The sequence below is a fragment of the Aphelocoma coerulescens genome, chromosome 14 (genome assembly GCF_041296385.1).
Source record: "Aphelocoma coerulescens isolate FSJ_1873_10779 chromosome 14, UR_Acoe_1.0, whole genome shotgun sequence".
NCBI classification, from domain to species: domain Eukaryota; kingdom Metazoa; phylum Chordata; class Aves; order Passeriformes; family Corvidae; genus Aphelocoma; species Aphelocoma coerulescens.
Window position 1 is genome coordinate 4,677,893 of NC_091028.1, and position 19,383 is coordinate 4,697,275.

Below are 19,383 nucleotides of genomic sequence, written 5' to 3' on the forward strand. Positions count from 1 at the left end.
CAAAGTCTATTTATAATAACAGAAGTGCAATTTTGACTGTTCAGTGGCATTAGCTAGCTCAGAATATCTTTATATAAGAAAATAATAAATCATCTTCACTTTTTGCTCATTCTAAATGATTTGAATTTTGACAATAATCAATTCTTAGTATTTTATTTCAGCCCAAGTGTTGCATGAGGCTAGATCCAGCTTATCATTTCATATTGTATGCAAGCAAATCACCAAGATTTCTCTATGATCCTCTGCACCTCAGCCTCTGCTCCTAGATAAATCTTAAAATATGTCAGAATTGTAATTAAGGAAGCAAAACATGTCAAAATTAAAAGTAATAATTAGAAATCAATAAAGATTATGCTAAACTTGCTGAACAATTGACCTTTGTAATGGTCATGTCTGCTCTGAGTTATCACCTCAGCAGAGAATTATGTGTCCCTTCACTTGGAATGTTAAAGGTGAAACCAGAAGTATCCAATAACTGTACAACCAAGAATATTAATATGCAAAACCAGCTAGAGACAGTTTATTGTGTCTGTAGCTCTACTACTGTATGTTGAGACATATATTGCTGCGTAGTTATTTAATCAATATTTTCTCTTTTTTTTATCTTTTTACTGCCTCCCCTCTGCATCTCTTTTGTTTTTCTCTTTAGCCTCTCACATAGCTGCTTCTAGTCTTTCTTGTGTATTCTCCCTAGACATCTTTATATTGCCTAACCTTTTCCTAACCTAGATTTTGCCCTTCAAAATGTTTAACGGACTCTATTCTGTCCTTACTGATGGGCCAAGTCTCTGTTGTGGTGGTGTTCGGGACTGCCTGGCTGTTCCCAGTTAATCTGATGGCTGTCATCCTTCCCTCTCAGCCAGCTGGCTCTGCCTCTGCTCTGGCTCTTGCCACCACGAGCATAACAGTGTCTCTTCTCTCCCACCTTCCTCCCTTCTGACATCATGTGCTTTTTTCTGCCACCCTTGCTGTGGCCCAAGTGCCTTCTGCAGCAGCCCAGTAGAACAACTTCCAGAAGAGCTGTAATCCAGAAGGACAACGACTGAGTTCCAGCAGCGAAGATGCAGTAGGAGAGAGAGAGAAAGGACAAAATCCTCTGTAAGGATTTATAAGGAGAAACTACGTTTTGGCTTTTGTGAGGATTCTGTGTATAATTGTATCTTCTCTAATTGACTTCTGCTTCAGAAAAACATTTGCTCTCTTCAGTGCTTCATTTTTCCAAGACTGTAAAGAGATGAACTATTACTTAAGGGTTGTGGTTTAACCCCAGTCAGTAACTAAGTACCACAGAGCTGCTCACTGAGCACCCCCACTGCTGCCTGCCCTGGGAGGGAGGAGAATTGGTAAAAAACCCCAAAGCCCATGCATTGAGATAAAGACACTTCAATAGGCAAAGCAAAACAAGGAATTCATTCCCACTGCCCATATGCAGGCAGGTGTTCAGCCACCCCAGGACAGCAGGGCTCCTCATGTAGAACAGTGACTTGGGAAGATGAATGGCATCACTCCAAACGTCCCCCTCTTTCTCCTTCTCCAGCTTTATGTGCTGAGCATGGCAGGAGATATTCTGGAATATCCCTTGGGTCAGCTGAGGTCATCTGACTTGGCTGTGTCCACTCCCTTGTGCATTCCCAGCCCATGGCTGGTGGGGTGGGGAGCAGAAGCAGCTTTGGATCTGTGTCATCTCTGCTCAGCAGTGGCAAAAACTTCCCTGTCTTATCAGAGATTCCTTGTGTTTGCAGCACAAATCCAACCTACAGCCCCATACTACCTACCATGGAGAAATTAACTCTCTCCCAGGCAAAACCAGCAAACTAAATTAAATAATTTGTCTTCAGGTTATGCAAAGTTTCCTTTATTGGATCTGACCAAGGATAAAATATAATTAATAGTTCATTAACAGTTATCAAGGAAACATAAAGTACAATGAATGCATTAAAGACTGATGATCATAATTTCTGTGGTAGAAAACTGGAATGATGTGAAGATCTTTAGTGCTGAAATTCTTCTTGCATTCATGTTTTGTACAGCAAGCATATTTCTGGCCACCCGTATGTCCAATAGGTACAAAGAGAGAAGATGAGAAGTACAAAATATCTGCTGTTGGGTGACAGATTAGGGTCCTTTGAGCTGGAATGATGACAGATGAGTGAAAAGAGAGGTCTATACAATCAGCAGTGCTTCAAAGAAAACGGAATGTTTTGCAGTATAAGAATTAGTACTCCGTGATATTGTCAGCCAGTCTGCTTAATATTAGCATAACGAAGTCCTTTTTTTCACATGGAGCAGAATTGTGGCACTTAGAATTTATTTGGGATCAAGCAGGATGGATCCAGTGCCTGTGTAAAAGTTCTGGCTCAGGAAGCTCAGGAGTCACTGGCTGCAAGGTTATGATTTGAGGACAAAGGGCCATGCTCACAGGGCATTTCTTATATTCCTCCCTAAATGTGATTTTGGACTAGATCAGCCTTTTCTCTTGGGCAGTGTGGCAATTCTTACATATTAAAAATACGTCTGAACTAGATGTGGTTGTTACACTGTAATCAGTAAGGGCTAATTAAACAAATTTAACGTTCAAAATCCGATGAAAGAACAGCTTTATGTGTTTTATGTTTGTGTTCCTTGAGTTACGTTTCTGCAACTAAATATGAAGTGCTTAAGGTGGACAGGTTAGAGCTTATTAATTACCTTGCTCTGTACATATAAGCAATATATGTGCCAGCTCCAATCTCTAATAAATCCATCAGCTCTGGGGCTTTTCCTGTTCATTCCCACTGAACTGTGAGTGCATGTGACAGGCCATGGTTCTGTCAGAACGAATTGTCCCCCTTGAAAAGCTGGCAGCACAGGGAAGTGACAACTTAATGGAAGCTAAAGCACTCTAATGGCAGTGCCTGGTGAAAGCCGGGGAAAGTCATCCACAGCATTTGCCCTGGCTCTTGAAAATGTCTCTTTGCATTTCTGGTTATGTGCAAGATATTGGAGCTTTGCTGGAGTCACATTTGCAGGTATTATTCAATGAAATGTGATTCAGTCAAACACTTGTTTGCTGATAGACTTTATTCCAGCGGGGTCAGCCCCTCTGACGCTGTGACCTTTTTCCATGTGCTCTGAAGTACTGCAGCATCACTCACTTTCAAACCCCTGATTCTGGGAGTCACTTAAACCCATTTCCAGGATGTAAAATGAATGGAAGTACAAACATTTTATCCCACAGTTCACATAAGTGCATAGATATTTTTATTTAGTTATGAATGGAATATGTGTTTAATCAAATGGATGAAAACATAATGCACTTATTTAAGTATATTTGTTTACAGGTGAATAATATAGAGGTTATTTCTCCTGCCTTTTATTAGTATTATGAACAAAAAGTTGTGTTGAGCCAATGGATAAAATTATTGTCATGAGATTATTTTGTGTTGTTTTATTATGTTTTTAGATTACATTGGTGTATTTGAACATATTTATTTATAAATAAATAAAACCCCAGTAATTTGCATATATTTGTGAACTGTCTTATAAGTGCCCAGTGATTACATTTAAATATTTTCATTTTAATTACATTTTAATATTTTAATAACTTTTTATATATGAAACTCTGGATATTCCATCTAGATTATTGCCTTTTTATGAGGTTTGCATGCAAATAATTATCTTGTTCCTGGTTTTCTTGGTGTGATGGTGCTTTTGGACAAAACCAGAATAGCAATGGCTTTCAGTGGAATAGTATTTCTTCACATTTTAATAAAAAACATGTATGCTTTTAAGGTTGTAATTAGCCAGATAGATTAAAAAAAAAGTAAAAAATATTCTTATTAATAGAATTTCTAAGATTTAGTGAACTTAATCAGTACTGCAGCATTTATCCAAGTTCACAGAAAGAGAACAGGCGAGGGCAGACCCAAGAGGACTTCAGAACTGAAAAAAAGAAAACCAAATGACCATTCTAACTAAAAAAAACCCAACCAACCCAAATGAACCAAGCAAAACCATTTCTGTATGGTTCTTTCCATGATTATTTGCTTTCCAGTTGGGACTTTGACATTGTTTAGTATCTAACAATTATTTTTGTTAAGGAAAGGTGAATGATCTAAACAGCCGCTATCATTTATGTTGTTTTTAACATGAATCTACTTCCTCCTTCCCCTCTCTTCAGCTGTCCTGGGAGACACAGGAAACTCCAAACTGCTTAATGAACCTTTGAAGGTTCTCTGTGATTTCTGCCTTCCCCCTGCCAATGCAACCCTGTAACAAAACATTTCCAGCAGAACCACTCTGCTCACCTTGATTTGGGACAGTGACAACTGCATGTGTCGCTCCCTTGCTTTGTGTCTGCTTCCGTTCAGGAGGTTTGGTAATTTTAAGGCTTATCCTAAAGCTCTGGACTATAGAAATATCAGCTAGATAGTTTATATCAACTAGATAGTTTATAACAATGGATGTTAACACATTTTTTGCTATAAAATGGTTTTCAGAATGGCTCATTCTCACATATTTTCTCATGGAGCAAGTCCCACTTCAAGGACAGAAGCTGCCCTTGTCTATATATTCAGGGACTGTGGGGTTTATATTATGTAGTAGTTCCCATTTCAGTTCCTTAACAGAAACACTTTCTATTAGAAATTGTTTCCTTAACACACAGAATCAGTAAGTGCTCACATAATCTTTGCTTCACTTAAATTGGGATTTTGCTCAGGTAAGAATTTAATTTCCCAGTGTGAGAGATGTCTCCCCTCTTTTACTGGGTGCACCAAGTTCCTTTAGGAGCCAGAGCAGAGGTTCCCATTTGTTTTGTCACTTTGATTTTGCAGTTGCTTGAAATAGTCAGTTAGCTCCTTTTAAGCTCCTGTTTTGAATGACTTTGTGTTATTAGAGGAAATACAGACTGATTATCACTTTCTTGTCCCCTAAACTTAACCAGACTTAATTGTAGATTTACAGAATTATATATTGATACTATATATATATATACACTTGTATATATATTTGGTATATGTGCATATATGGTTTTTTCCTTCTCAGGCTAATGAAAAATTCACTGTACTGATGAGCATTATGTTGTCAGCTGAAGATTAATTCTTGCTTTTTAACAATATTTTATTTTAATTTCTTTTAACTGGCTAAAGGCAGCAAACCAGGATCTTCACTATTTCACTTTCCTGCAAGCCACTGATTGATGCAAGGGATTTTTTCCTTCATGCAGGTACACATATGTTTGTGTATATATGTATATACATACATGTATATGCAAATTATTCTCTGAATTCATGTCCAAATTGCTAATTTCACAATTTTAAATTGACAAAATTGATATTCTATGAAACAGTACCAAGTTTACGTGCACACAAAAATTGAAATATTTGTCTGCATGCTGTGATTCAAGTGAGAGTGGGATTTTTCTGCTCACACTGACAGCTCTTTTCCTCAGACCTCTGTTGCCTCACCTTGAAAAAGTAGCTTGCTTTCAATTTATGCAGAATAAATACTGTGCCTCATGCAGGGAGTACATTGGCACATGTAGGGGACATTTTTTAATTTGGGCAAAGTGTATAATATATCATACATGTTTGCTAAGTTGTAAGAATTTAAGATCACTTTCTTCAAGAAAAATCTGGACTCTGGAATGCTATCAAGTTTTGTTGGAACTGAGACAAAAGAGAAGTGTGCGCAATAATTATTTAGTTCATCTCTGGGCTGCTTTTTAGGTGTTGTGAAGGAAAAAAGCAAGAGGAAATATAGTTGCAGTCAGAGGTCAATGTAAAGAAGTCCAGGTAAATCAAAACTATTCTGCACTTTAAATAATTTACTCTTCTCCCTTTGCCTTGTCCTTTCCCACCTCACCCCTACTTCTTATTTGCCCCACCACTGACTTTTCATATCTTCTTTGCTTCTTTCTAGTGTTGTTAATCCAAGGTAACCCAAGGTAGTTTAACATGTAGAAATGCTCCAGGTGGGGAAATCTGATGGAAGTTTGCAGTGTTTTACAGCCTCTTTATTGCCCCAGAAATTCTGAGAGGCAGGTAAACCATCTAAGACCTCTTGGTGGTTCTTGTGCAGGGTGTGCAGGGATTGCTGTCTCAGTCTCAGAGGAGCTGTGATTCCAGCTGAACTTGCACATGTGATCAGGGACCCACCAGTGTCAGTGATGTGCGTCCTTCTGTTTACATGAAACAAATTTGGAATTTACACAGAAAACTAATGGAGTCTCTGGTGTCTCACAGATTTCCTTGGCTTTATCTCCTCTGTATAATTAATGTAACCAAGTGAGTGGATGAGCACTTTTCTGTAGGAGTCAATAGGCAAGGATGTTTGGAAAATGAATGAACTGCTAAGATTAATTGCAAGGCTGCCTGCCTGAACAGCCTGGTGAGAGACTCAGAAGGAAGTGCCAACGCCATTATATCCAAAAGATTTCTTTATTAAAAGTTGTTCATAATCTCAATAACATTAGATATCAGACTGGGCTGAAGATAATGCTTTATTGTTACTGTCCTAGTCTTAACAATTGCAAACTATTAATTGCTGTTAGAGAACAATTCATATGAATATTGATCTCAATCATCTTAGCTGGATTTTTAGTATTCTTCATAATGATGGCCAATTCCAATAATAATTAGAAAAATGTACTTTGTAAAAGGTACAGGGGTTGACTAGTCAGCAGAATTATTTAAATCAAAGTTTTGTGTGAACTATTTTTTAGAAAAAAAAAAGAAAAACAAAAAATCAGATGGTAACAGGATATAGTTAAGGAATTCTGGGTTTGCTTTGCATTTCTTTAATCATTTTAGAGATCATTGGTCTTTTGAGTCTAGATTTTTTTTTCTGTTCATTTTAACAAAGTGCTGCTCACCTATAGCTTGCCAATATTTTTAAATGGATTTCCTGAAGGGAAAATATAATATGTGGTGGGTTTTTTTGGGCTAAGTTTTAGGAATATTTTGAATCTATTGGTTAATTCTGTCTGCAGACCTCGCTTGTTGTTTTGACTGCCGCTCATGTAACACCTGACAATGTGGATCTAAAATGTGCAGCCAGTCTTGAGAATGGCAGATAGGAACATGGAAGTGCAAGGAGGAAAATCCTGAGTACTCAAAGGAAGGAGCTTGTCAGCAGGTACTGTGTTCAAGTTCAGACAGAGGGGTGTTTTTTTCCTCTACCATTTTAGCATGAAATCAATGGGGAATGCATAATTTTTAGATGTGTCTGAGATTGCACAACAAATGGTCACCAATGAGACTCTCAGCTGCCACACAATCTGGCACAGATCCTTTCTGCTCCACAGCTCCCAGTTGCATTCAGCCCACTGTTGATGTGATGCCGCTTTTTGGCTCCTTGCCCATCTGTTTTAGTAATTACTGTCATATAAACTGATATTTCTAGACTAGAAACCATGTTGTTGTGGGATAAGCCCATTGGAGCCCATCACCTTTTGTGATGTGTTCAAGCAGCTCACTGACTTCTTACTTTAAACTATAAAATTTGCATCACCATTTCCTGCAACATATAGAGGAGGATACTATGATTATGGTGGTTTTTTTGAACACAAGGAGTTATAATGAAATATAATCAGATTTTGATAATGCTTACCTTTTATCATGGTAATGGTACTTTCACAGTTTTAGCCCTTTCTTATTCTTTTTTAGGATCACAATAAAAAACAGTGTCCTTGAATAAACTATTTGTGTTAATAAGTTTTGGAAGACATAATTTTTCAAGTTTAAAATATACAAAGTGGCTTGCCCTATCCAAATCATCCATTAGCACAACAGGACCATCCAAAATGACATCATTACATATGCCAGCTAAAGCACAAAGATTTCAGGAGGATGAAGAGCAGCTTTATTCTGACAGAAATTGACTAAAATCAAAGGTGAGTTAAAAGAAAGGATCAGACAACATCCTATCACCAACTTAACCCATTAACAGACCCAGGAGTGTGCCAAGGAGCCAGATGCCATCACTGGAAAATCACTTCCTCAGCTTGGCATCTGTGCCTTCAGCCTGTCAGCCACAAAGGGAGGAAAAGCTGGGCAAGCAGCATTGTTTTGGGGGCTGTAGAGAAAGTGTTTCTTTCTCTTCTCTTTGCCTCTCTTCATAGCAAGTCTTGGCTGACTTGCATGGGAAAAGTTGGCAATGAGTGTAGAAAGAATGTGGGCATTTCCATACACACATAAATATTTTATATATTTATATATGGGCATGTGTGTATGTATGCATGTTTATATGGAAATGTGTATATGTGTGCATTTGGGCAGGTTGGACCAGAAAAAGGGAGAGACCAAGGAAGGAGGCATAAGAAACCAGAGCAAAGTAAAACCAGAACAACACAGGACAGAACTATGAAAATAAGTGTTTGCTTTCCATACACCACAAAGTGCTTATTTTAGTGTTTTTAATAGTGCAACTTGAATAATTTCTCTAACTTTTCCCAAGTCACATCTGCTCAGTAGCAAAATTCTTGATGTGTTCTCTTTGCAATGACATTGCACACAGGCAGGTTCAAAGCATTTGGCAAGTTTAATTTTTAGGATTTAAACCAAATTCTTTGATGTGAGTATTGCTATCATTCTGTTACATCAGGATAATATATCTATATATACATCAAAATATTGATTGATTGCTTCTTTTTTAATTTAGAATTCTTATTTTAGTAGGAATAATTTCTAGCCATGCTGTCAGTACTCAGGCTTCTCACAGTGGGCCTAACCAATCTAAAGCTTTAAAAGGAGGGTCTGCAGTAGTTTGAGTGGCCTCCAGTAGTGGTGGGGCCACTGGAAATTGCACACAGAACCTAGGAACTGGGAATCTTTATGGTTAGCCAGTAATTAGCTGTCCATGCATCAAAGGTATGTTATCCTATGCAAATAGCTGCATGTGTATGGATGGGGTAGGGGGATGAACACTAACACTCGATGGCTTCCACTTCTTCTGTTTTCAGGAGTGAATATTCAGTAATATGGAAGAATCTGTGTGAAGCAGAGATCTTGTGAACAAAATCTTTTTTTGTTTTTAAGCAAAAGTAGCACAGTAGTAAATATGAAATAAAAGTGCTAATTAATTCAGGCAAAACTCTTTAAATATATATTGATCAGAGAGAGATATTTGAGGTGAGCTGTAGACTTAAAACATGACTTTCCAAAGCTTATAAAAACCTCACAGGACACTGTGTTTATGATTCAGCTGTCAAACATGGCTGGAAAGGCCCAATTTAGGGCAGACAGTAAAGGGTTTTGAGGATCACAAGTTCACTCTGCTACCCCATGGACAGAGCAAGGCTTCTTTTTTGTGTGATAGTGCTGCATTCTGAAATGAAACACAGTGGGTAGGAGGACGTTGAAAAGATTTCAGAAGCGATCATCTGTCTTGGAACTAAAGGATTTTTCCATCTTTAAGTTTCAGTATCCTATGTTTGTCATGCATTCAGTACATGCTAAAGCTGTTAGAAAGATACCACTGTCACAGCATGAGGAATTATGGGTAAGAGCAAAGTTGTGTCTAGAGTTGGTCTGGACAAAAAAGGATTATTGCTCTCTGAGTTCTTACTAAAATGTTCAGGTCTGTTTCTTTAGGGTCAGTAATCACTGCTGAGAACAAGAAGTAACAATATTTAATCATAAATATCGTTTACTTTTTAGCACCAACAGCGTTTTAAAATTTTTAATAAATTATAAATATTTTGACAGGAGGATAGAATTGGCATTGTGCAACTTAGGGTTTATATGTCATAAGAGATCCACATGCATAGATCTCTGTAGTTATTTCAGACTTAAATCTTTAGGTGCCTTATCCTAGAAAAAGTCTTTATAATTTGGTTTTGAAATTCCAAGCGTGTCATGACTGAAATATTTTACCTTGGCAGTATTACCTCTGAGTTCATTCTTTCTTTCTTCATTCTCCTTCTTGTAGATGGTCTAAATTTTTTCACTTCACCTTTTTACACTTTGGTGCTTCACAGACTTCACTCCCTAAACCTTGCCACATAAACTCAAAACATTTTTTCCTTTTATTTTTTCTTGATTCTTTCGTATATTTTTTAATTAATTTGTAACGTAGGCAGCTGAAGGTTCTGATTATCAGAGGGAGGAGCTGTAACTGAATTTTTAAAGATATAAAGGCAATATACCACAGAGGCTTGAATAATTTGACATTTGTTTGGTAGTGGATGAAAGGTAAATGGCTGATTATCCCAACACTCAGTAAAAGACTCAGAGTTTTGATATTGTGGGATTACAGAATGATGCAGGCTGGAGGGGCCCTCTGGAGATTGCTGAATGCATCCACTGCACAAAGCAGGATCAGCTGTAGAAGAAGGTACCTAGGGACCAGGTTTGGGGTATCTCCACAAACTCACAACCAGTATGGAAACACTGCTCCAATGTTTGACAGGTTCCACGCCCAGGAGAGAGGTTCTCTGATATTTAAATAGGATGTAGTGTTAGTCAGTCTGTGGTATTGCCTCTTCTAATTTGCCTGGTCAGCACTGAGAAGTGTCTGGCTCCATTTTCTTTCCTCTCTCCCTTCAGCAGTTTATGTACATTTGTGAGATCCCTGGAGCCTTTTCTTTCTCTGGCTAAACAGCCCCAGCTGTCTCAGCCTCTCCTGTATGTCCAATCCCCCATTCCCTGATCCATCCTCCTGGTCCTGTGCTGGGCTGGCTGCATCTGCTGGATGCACCCTGTGCATCTCCCTCCTACTGGGGAGCACAGAACCCCACGTGTGGCCCCACCACTGCTGCCTTAGAGGCGAAGGATCCCATCCCTTGGGATCTGCTCCCCAGGGCCTTCCTGACACATCCTAGTGCTGCACATGTGGTTTGCTGCCAGGGCACGTTGTTAGCCCGTGTTCACTTGTCCTCCTGCTCTTCCATGTCCTTTTCCCTAAAACTCCTTCCTGCCCGTTGTTCCCCAGCCTCCTCCCTGGGTGATGTTTTGATCCTTTTCCTTGCCAGACTGCATTCCTCTGAATGCATTTTCAGTATTACTAGGTTTTGGTTTTGTAATGCTTTGAATAATGGTTAAAGTCTGATTTTAAGGTTTTTTCTTCTCCCAACCCCTTGGGAATTTATCACTCCCAGAATACCCCTGTATTCTGTGCGTAATAAATCTTCCTGGTATTTTGTGATTTGCAGTCATAGGACAAATTATTCAAACACCTTATTACTGTTTCATTAAGCCCCTTTTTATATGCTAGATCACAAAGATACATTGAATTTTAACAGATATTGGTGCTTTATAGTATTCATGTTGTTTATATGTTTTGTCTTCCCTTTGCTTTTCAATTCTCTCTTGCCTGAGAGATACAATGTTTTATTACTGATTATTTGGAAATCAACACATAATTCATATGGCTCAATTGCTGTCATTGATGTACTCAAATTACAGCTATAGCTATTAAAGACAATTATTAAGATCTCAATACCTTGAATTTCAGTGACAGTCTGCTGCCTTATGATCCTTTGGAAACCCCAGTACAAAAAGTTCAGTTGGTTATCTTTTAATTGTACATGTGAATGAGCTGGAGGAAGGATGAACCAAGCAGGGGTAAAGCTTCTGAGTAATAAAAGAAGTTTTAATGTACTTTAAACTGGGAAAAATGTTAGTGGTCTTTTTTTGGAGTGTGCAGTGCTCTATTTCTGTGGCTGTAGGTTGGAAACAGATTGGATGTCAGACTGATTGTCAGCATTTGTGTTAGCGGCCTTTACATGTGGGTGGTTTCTCAAGTACAGAATTTTGCATTTATTGTAAAAACCAGTAAGGTAATTTTCCTATGGCTGCCTAGGTATGAAAATACATAAGGTGTAATTAATGTGTAATGAGGATTTGGAAACTTACCTTCTATTTCAAAGGGAAGGGACTCCTGAAATATAATTCACTATGAGAGGATTTGAACCAACAGACTGAAGATAAAATCTTTGCTATGTCCTGAAAGGATTTGATAGGATAAGTTTAAAGTAACTTCAGATTTTGTCTTTTCTCTCTGTTGCTTCTATAACAATAAAGATTAATTACTGTATGCTTGAATAATCATCTACTGAATCAATATATGTGCATTTTTACACCTATTACAAGATGGTGGTGTATAATCTTTGCAGGTTTTATGCTTTTTCATCTACCCTATCATCACACTTTGGAATATGAGTTAATTCAGTTCTGTGTTGTGGCTCACTGGAGCATTTTGACCACTTCATTTCCCACTTCTCAAAGAGAGGAATTCACAAAGTTCTTTTGGGCCAGACGATTAAGAGCCCTGTTTGAGGAGTTCTGTGAAATCTGATTCAAGGAAAACAGTCCAGTTTTCCTGGACTGCTTTGGGGTTGTGTTATTCCCTCTGTACTTACTGCTCCATTCTTGGTCATCAAAAGCTCTTTTCACATGAACAGAACAACAACTTGTGAAATGCCTGAGCATCATCTGAAGTCCTGACAAGAGGTGTGTAACAGCCACCAGCAAACCCCATTCCCCTGTGCCTTAGTGCCAGAAAATCCCTGATACCACACAAACAGCCATGGCTGAATCATTTGATTTGTTCTGTATGTTGAATCAGTTTTGGTTTTGCAAATCTTACAATATAATTTGTATTTGTTTACCTACAAATATGCTTTAAATCAGAGCCACTTTGCAGGTAGATGTTTAGTTGATGACAGGCTTTGTTTGTTTTGCTTAAATAGAACATGAAATCATACTTAACTGTAGGTTTATACTACATTAAAAAATGTTGTTATAAGGCAAAAGTTTGTTAAATTAGTACAGAGATCATCACAAAAGGAGAAAGATTTGAGCTGGAGCTGTTGATTCTCTGACATTTTGATGGCTTGGTATGTTTAGCTGCTCAGAAGCAAATTAAAAAAGGTTACTATGCAAAAGGTTTGATGGCTGTACTCAGAATAGCTGGCTAAACAAGAGAGCAAAAGATAGGAACAAGTGGAAAATTTCAGGCTGAATAAGTATGAAAAGTGTTTCTGCCTTGTTAGATGCAGTGGAGTCTAACAGCAGTTTTTTTGGGCTAATGCTGTAAAAATCCCAATCATAGGAAATCCAGAAAGAGCAGCATTGCCCTAATCGAGGAGATAAGCTTGGTGAAGCTTGTGTTTTAAAAGTTAAATGAAAGAACAAATTTTGGTGATTATAGAAAAATTTAGGGGTTTTTTTGGTTTTTTTTTTGTGACCATTTAATTTATAAAATTTTTCTGAAACATGAGGAAATATGTTCTTTTATACATTTACTTTTATGGTGAAGGTTTATATGTATTTGTAAAGAAAGAGTACTGAAAAAAATCTTTCAAAAGACAATTTATGTCTTACCGTGGGAAATAACTTCCCCTACTGTTGGCTGTTGTATCAGCTAATTGTGTTCTATAACATAGTTAATTCAGATAAACATTAAAGGTGTTTAAAGATATTTTTGTCTAAATAGTACAAAACTGAGGGTTTTTTCTCCTATGTTTCTTTGGCTCCTGCTTTTGTTTAGTTTGATGATCTAGGGAGGTTAAGTTCTCTCAGCCATATCTAGCTCTGTGTGAATTCAGATTGTTTATCAGATAATAGATAACAAAACAAATGTACCAAACAGTATAGAGCTGAAATGACAAAAAATACAGTTGAAATTGAGAGAAATATAGAGACAGGGCAAAATATGAACTAATAAATCCTGTGTGAAAGCATCTAAATACTTAATATTACTTGTGTAAAGCTTTTGTTTTGCCATGAAAGACCTGAAATATAATAGCTCTTTGGTATGTCTAGAATATAAATAATGTGATGACAGCATCATTCTGAAGTTCATGCATGTTTTTAAATTGATTTAATGTTCTCCTATAGTTCTCAATTTTATCCAGATGCCTTATTCTGTCACACCAAAAGCACATTACTGAACGTTTTATTTATCATTCTATGAAGCTTAATTCACTTGCAAGTCAGAACTGCACTGTTTTCAGCTGAGCTGCATTTCACACCTGTTTGGAGAAAGAGAAAGATTGAGGTGGTTTTGTGTTTCAGTCTGAGATCTCTGAGGATGTTTTTTCTTGAAATAGACTCAACAAAGTAGCAGGCTTCTGCCACAAATCCTGCATGCCACGTGCAATTAATGATTAATATTTCCTTTATCAACTGGATTACTGTTTTTAGTATATCCACTTCTCTGATCTATAGGTATCAAGGGAATTTCCTCTGAAAATTTATTCATCTAAGCAAAATCTGAAAATAACCTCCAAATTTCTAATGCCTCTGTAACTTTTGTGTTTAAGAGTCAGTTCCTTGCTTTACAAAACATTTTGCTCTTTACATTCATTGACATGAGGAATTCTTTCAGGAATTCAGTAAGTGGGACACTTAGATGACATAGTGAGTGTGTGGGTATTGGCTTGTGAAGAATTCTCCCACTTTTTAATCCGTTCTGGCTTAGAATGTTTTCTTGGAGGTAAATATCCCCAGTAAATCCAGTCAAGGTCCTGCCTGAATAATTAAAATATTTTTTTCACAACTGTTTGTTTGAAATAGGATGTTTGTTGTTTGCTTTTTTTCATCATTTCAGAGCATTATGACTAATCATTGGGTTAATTTTTGAGAATGCAAGGAGCCCACATTTCAGTGGAAGAATAAGTTATCTTTGAGTGTATTTTCTAGTGTTTTGAAACCTTGTATTGCTTGAAGATGAAAGCAAGGAGTAAGATTACATATTTAATGGAAGGATATCACATTTTTGAGATCATCTGTACCTGGAGATAACTGCCATTTTTTTCTTATGATTTCCTTGCAGCATTATCAGAAGCTGCCATTGACAAACAGCTCTTTTTCTCTCCAGTGTCTCTGAATGCAAGTACCAATAACAAATAGCAGCTGTTCACAGCAGAAGCCTCCATGATGTGATCACCACTGAGTGAATTTTAGTGCTGCTACCCCTGAGGTGTGGCCAGGTGACCCTCTCTTGGTTCCTTCCAGCTGGGCTCAAGTGGACTCACCTGTTACTTTATCTCCTTTATCTTATAAAGGATTTTTTTGTAATTCCTCTGTAAAGAGTCACTTAAAACCAAATTTTAAGCAAGTTATAAATGATTTATTTTGCCCTCTCCTCAGCTCCTTGCATCCCTCCAGTTTCACAGTAAAATAAGCAACTTAAAAAAGTGACTTCCACAAGCAATTAATGTGAGTTTGTATCTCATCTCACTTTTTTTCTTCTCGTGACTATGACCAAGGGTTGAAAGGCCCAGCTTTTAGTAGCATGCTGCAGGAATCATTATTTCACAGCTTACTTTTGGAAAGAAACTCTCATTTTGTTTTTTCAGAATTCCCATTTCTGATGAAGGTAGTGTGGCTTGCCTCACACAGCTGCCAGTTGGAATGTTTTTCCTGCTTCTTAAGTATTCATATAAAATCAAATCTTGGTCTGTGTATCTTGCTCCTGTATTGTTTGGCTGAATGTCATTTATACCCTCTTCAAGAATTGTTTTAAGATTTTGACACTTTTTCACTAGTAAGAATCTATTAATGGAAGATGACCATTTGGAATTTGCTGTGCAAAACCAACTCAAGTTGCAAGCACTGACAAGGTGTTCAGCTTGAATTTTTGTTTTGTTTTTTTTTTCTCCAGTCTCTTTCTATGTCAAGGGGAAAAAAAATGCTGTAGCCTGTTCTGAAATACTGTGCCACATGCACATAAAAATATATTATCATTGGCATAACTGCAATTTAGTTGTAAGGATAAAATTCCTATTAGGAATCTACATATATCATATTAGCAAAACAGTATCCACCCTGTAGTATATTATTTTGGTAACACGATAGCTGGATTTGAAACAGAATCTAAAGGTCAGAGTTGGCATCATAATGGGAATTAGGTAATCACATTTTCCTTCCTGTCACTGACCTCATCCCTCTCCAGTCCCCACTACAACTGTCTGTATTGTAGCAAGTGTGGAAACCTTGCTAAAATATGTTTGTGCTACTTAATTTTTTAAACCTCCAGTGAAGAAAGTTTGCAGAGTACATACCAGCTTTTTATTGTGGGGGTGGCACTAAACCAATCACACATTTGATTACTTGGGATCAGTAAATTCATTGTGTTAAATATATCTGTAATTTTCATTTTTCAGATGGTGTCTCTCATTTAAATTATATTGGCAAATACTACATTTACAATAACAACAGATAAGGACAATAATAAATTAAAATGTTCATTCCCCACAGAAGCTCATTATTCCCTGCATTGCACTTCCTCACTGCCAGTAGGAAACCTGTGTTTGTAAACTTACTTTGAGAAAGTCACATAGTCATTATTTAACAATAAAGCTACATAAAAATTATGTGTAAGGTTGAGGACTTGAGCACTTGAATTTTTCTTCTTCTGAAACCCAGAAATTCCTAAATTTAAACTACTGTTTTTCTCCAGGCATATGATGTGGACAGTTACTGGCACATAGATTAAAATTATATGGGACGTAACTCAAATAAAGCTGGGTTTAGTTTGATTAAGAAGATGCAGAAACCAGCATTAACTCATGGTAGTGATAGCACAACTAAAATGTTGTGTGACTAAGCACTGCCACACCTTATGAGGTGACAGCTCCTCTGATGCTCAAACCCAAGTGAATCTCACTGAATCCACATTTGGACACAAGTGAGATGTGATAAGCATTGGCAAGAGAGAGGCATCAGCCCTTGAGATCCACAGCTGGCCAGAGGTGAGCTGCAGTAGTGCAGCTGCCTGTTTTTCACACCACTCAAATAGTGAGGGATTTGCAACACATTTTTAGGTAGTGTCCAGAAACGTGAGATCTATCCTCAAGGTTAAATTGATACATATAAACTCTTTGGAATTAAATCCTTGGGTTGATGCCATTTTCCTGTACTTTCTTTTCCAAATGCATGACAGGTAGTATTCTCAAGAGACTCTAGCAGTCTTTAATCAGTGGCCAGAGCAAGATGGGACTTTTTTCATGAACATGACTTTGGCCCTTTAAAATCAGTCTGAATACCTGCTCAAATTCAACTAACAACTGTTGACTAACTCTCAGAAGTTAATGGTTGAAATCTCCTGATTTTGCCTCTTGTGAGCATCTCTGCCATGCCAGTACAGATGGGGCTGTGTGTGCAGGTCCTGCAGGAAGAGCTGATTGCTCTGCCCCTGGCTCGCACTTCCCCAGCCCTGGCAGAGCTGTATCCAGGCTGCCCCAGGACTGGACTCCAGTTTCTCTGGCCTGCACAGGTGTTGGTGCCAGGGATTTGGGGCCGGTGGGAGCAGGGCACTGGGGCACAGAGGAGCCTGTTCTCCCTTTGGCTCCCTCCTGCTGGCACTGAAGCTTTGCAGAAGGTAGAAGGAGCAGGGATAAATGCTGGAGAACAAAAAAGAATGAATGAAAACAAGGAACAAAGATTTGTTGTTTTGTGATTCAGTCATTCCAGTGTTGTTTTGCCTATGCATATTCTCAACTGACTGAGGGAGGGTTAAGCTAAGTATGGGAAACTTGTATGGAATAAAAGAATCAGGATGTTTAAATTCTCATTACACAGACAAACTTCGTTCTGGTGTTTTGTAGGCTTTGTTACTTAGTTCACAGTCTTAGTCAAGTATGTAATTTACCTTTATTTATATATAAAATCATTTAGGGGTTGGTAATATGAAAAAGTAAAAACAGTAAAAACATAAAATTTTCTCCAATAATTAGGACTGTGTACAACTCCATTTTGTTGATCAAATTTTTGCTTTCAGCTTGCGAGTAACTGAGATCTAGAGCAACCTCAGAACTGAGCAGATACTTCTTTGTGTCTAGTATTTTTCAGTGAAGATAAAGGCTGGGGAGAACCTATTAATTCAGATTTCTGTGTAAAGTATTAACATTTGCAGTTTGTCTATGACTTCAGGGGTGTAAGTTTTCTTTCTATGAATATCATTTGCCATTACAGAGGCCATAGGGTGGGTTTTGCTGTATTGTTTTATCTGTTAGTAATACATCTCATAATTCCCTAACTAACAATGATTTTTCTTTAGCATTGCTTAAAAGCATTTCTGTAGAGAACCTGATATTCATCAACAGGATTAAAATGACTGATGAATTATGCAGCAAGGCTGTCTAGCTCCTTGACTAAGTATTTTATGGCAATTGAATTACTTTGGCAAGATTTAGGTAAATAAGATTGTTAAAAGTTTGCTTGTTTCAAATGTGTTTCTTTCCATATTATTTCAGTCTTGAAAATCATGCTGACTTTTCATCAATAGGTTCTGAAATATTGAGGTAAGAGTGACGAGCACATGAAAGCACACCTTAGCTTTGTGTCAATATAAATTTTTTGAGGATCAGTGGTGTGTATCAGCTGTAAGTGATTATCCAGTCCTGCAATTGCCCTTCTTGTAGTATTATTTATTGTAGCAATGATAAAATTAGATACAGTGATGAAATTACAATGTAGTTTAACTTGAAACGCATCACTAAATTCTTGAGAAAAATGTTCCTGCTACCTTCTCTGCAGCACTGCAGGTGTTTTGTGTTCAGAGAGCCCAGGACTGCACTCACCAAGTGTTCAGGCTTCCACCAGTCTCATGGTAAATGGAAGATGAAACAATGCTACAGATATTTTCCTATTCGTTAGTTGTAGTCTAGCTGCTGGTTTTAGTTAGGCTGGCTTTCGTTTTTCTGCTGTTTAGTTTATCTGTGGGATCCTGAAGTTGCCCTGTCTGGAGATTACTGGTGAGTCCTTGCATTTAATTTTGCTCCTAACTATTATTCCAGTGAAAACAGTTCCAAGATTTGATGTTTTAGCTTTTTGTTGATAGGTAAAATTGCAACACCCCAGCAATGTTTTTATCAGAATTAGGGAATGTAGTTTTGGTACCAATAATACTGTAAGAATTCAAGATGCAATAGTAAAACTGCATCTATAATGCACATAATGTAGCTGATACAGTAAGGTCTGTGCTACAACTTAATAAGGGTTGAGATTGTCTCTGGAGCAGGAAGGGATTTATGTGCACAGGGAGGAAAGGTCTGTGGCTTTGGGGTTCCCTTTCAGGTAAGAGGGTGGCACTAAATGAGATGTGCAACCCTTTGTGGGTAGTTGGGGTGGCTTGTGCTGACTGAGGCCTGATGGAGGCACCTGATGGCAGTTGGGTGGCCTGGCTGAAATTCCCAGCTGATCCCAATCAGTGTCCTCCAGGAGAGCAATCTCCATCACAGCTGGCAGCTGTGGTGGGAGGAGCCGTGGGGTCTTTGCTGAGGCAGCCCTGGTGGGTCAGAGCTGATATAAAGGTTTGGGAGAGGTAGAACTTGTGCTCTGCTGAGTTCAGATACAAGGAGCAACAGGTATGTTGGTGTTTGATGTGAATAACTCTGCAATTGCAATTTACCTGATTTTAAACGTTGACAATGCACAGGACTTGTACAGAATTGTG

General features: G+C 37.9%; 1 protein-coding gene across 49 annotated transcripts in view; it reads left to right on the forward strand.

Moving 5' to 3' along the window:
• The window catches only part of RBFOX1 (RNA binding fox-1 homolog 1), a 1,132,467-nt gene that overhangs the window by 840,608 nt on the left and 272,476 nt on the right, over positions 1-19,383 (forward strand). For 6 of the 49 annotated variants that reach the window (XM_069030287.1, XM_069030284.1, XM_069030302.1 and 3 more), the window contains exons 1-2: positions 5,911-6,023; positions 6,971-7,116. The exons of 40 other annotated variants lie outside the window; for them this stretch is intronic. The gene's annotated coding sequence lies outside the window, so the exon portion shown is untranslated. Of the gene's footprint in view, positions 1-5,910; positions 6,024-6,970; positions 7,117-19,234; positions 19,295-19,383 lie in introns of those variants that run through there. 3 more of the 49 variants (XM_069030286.1, XM_069030290.1, XM_069030285.1) reach the window with 2 other exon arrangements.